The sequence below is a fragment of the Limulus polyphemus genome, unplaced genomic scaffold (assembly GCF_000517525.1).
Source record: "Limulus polyphemus unplaced genomic scaffold, Limulus_polyphemus-2.1.2 Scaffold5122, whole genome shotgun sequence".
Lineage (NCBI taxonomy): Eukaryota > Metazoa > Arthropoda > Merostomata > Xiphosura > Limulidae > Limulus > Limulus polyphemus.
In genome coordinates this window covers 3,564-4,837 of record NW_013670732.1, presented here as the reverse complement: position 1 = coordinate 4,837, position 1,274 = coordinate 3,564, and positions in this window count along the sequence as shown.

Sequence of the window (1,274 nt, the reverse complement as noted above, 5' to 3'; positions counted from 1 at the left end):
TTACTGCAATTTAAAATTGAAATGCTATTTCATTATTACTTATATTCAATTTAAAATGTAACTTCTTTGATGCAAATATTGTTAGTCAGTCTTCAAAATGAAAAACAAATACATCAAAATATACGCACTGAATATACAGCGTTTGTCAACTTAAAATTTCAATGATCTGATTTTCTTTGACGGTTTCTTCATTACTGAGGCCATTATCCAAGGTAGAGTCTGTATGAAAGATGATTTTTAACTTCAATGTTTTACAAAGGGCAAAAATTATTATATTAAATTAAAATATATTGTACGTGTCGCCTAAGGTTGTATATGGTTCAACAAGAACTCCAGCAAGCTTTTCCTTCAGTAATATAATCCAAATTCAATAATGTAACGGTTTATTCCAGAATAAAATTGTTTCCAAGAAAAGTTTTTTAGGTCTGGCTGTACCCTGACATTACATACAATTTTGGACGTTTACATACAAACCATACGTATGATATCTAATCCTAATTACTTTATCTTTTACCACACAGTTAATACAATTCTCTATCAACTATCGTTATCTAAAATTTCTTGGTTGTAAGAGAATTCAGTCGCAACTTTTCAGTTACTGTTTCGCATTTCAGCTACAAATATTTGAGCCACATACTTTTAATTCAATATCAGCTTAAAGTAATTTTACTATTTTGTTATATAATCAATGGTTGTTTTCCAATAGCCTGTATATTGTGTAACCAAAACTCTATAAAATGTTGGAAATTATTTTTTGAAACCGGCTAAACATTTAAAATCTCATTTCCGAGCAAACAATGTAATAACATGTTTCTTCTTTCATAAGTAACGATGGTGATCCTGGACAAGTTTTGGACTCGGTGAAATATTAAAATTTATAATTTAGAACTAGGACGTATCTTAACCAGTTCACTAAATCATTTTCTTTAACAATAAGCTTTTGATTAAAACTAAAGCCCCCCAGTGGCACAGCGGTATGTCTGCGGACTTACAACGCTAGAAACCGGGTTTCGATACCCGTGGTGGGCAGAGTCACAGATAGCCCTTGTGTAGCTTTGTGCATAATTAAAAACAAACAAACAATTAAAACTAAAATCTGATAAATACGTTCTGAAACGGAAGTTCGACTTTTCCCGGAAGTAACATTTAGAGAAGACGGAAGTGAAAATTTAAGTAAAAGGCTAATATACTTGGAAAATATAGTAAAAAACAACGTGATATTAAAATTTCAGTTGAAAAGAACAACTTAGGTTTCTGTTATGTGATAATACACT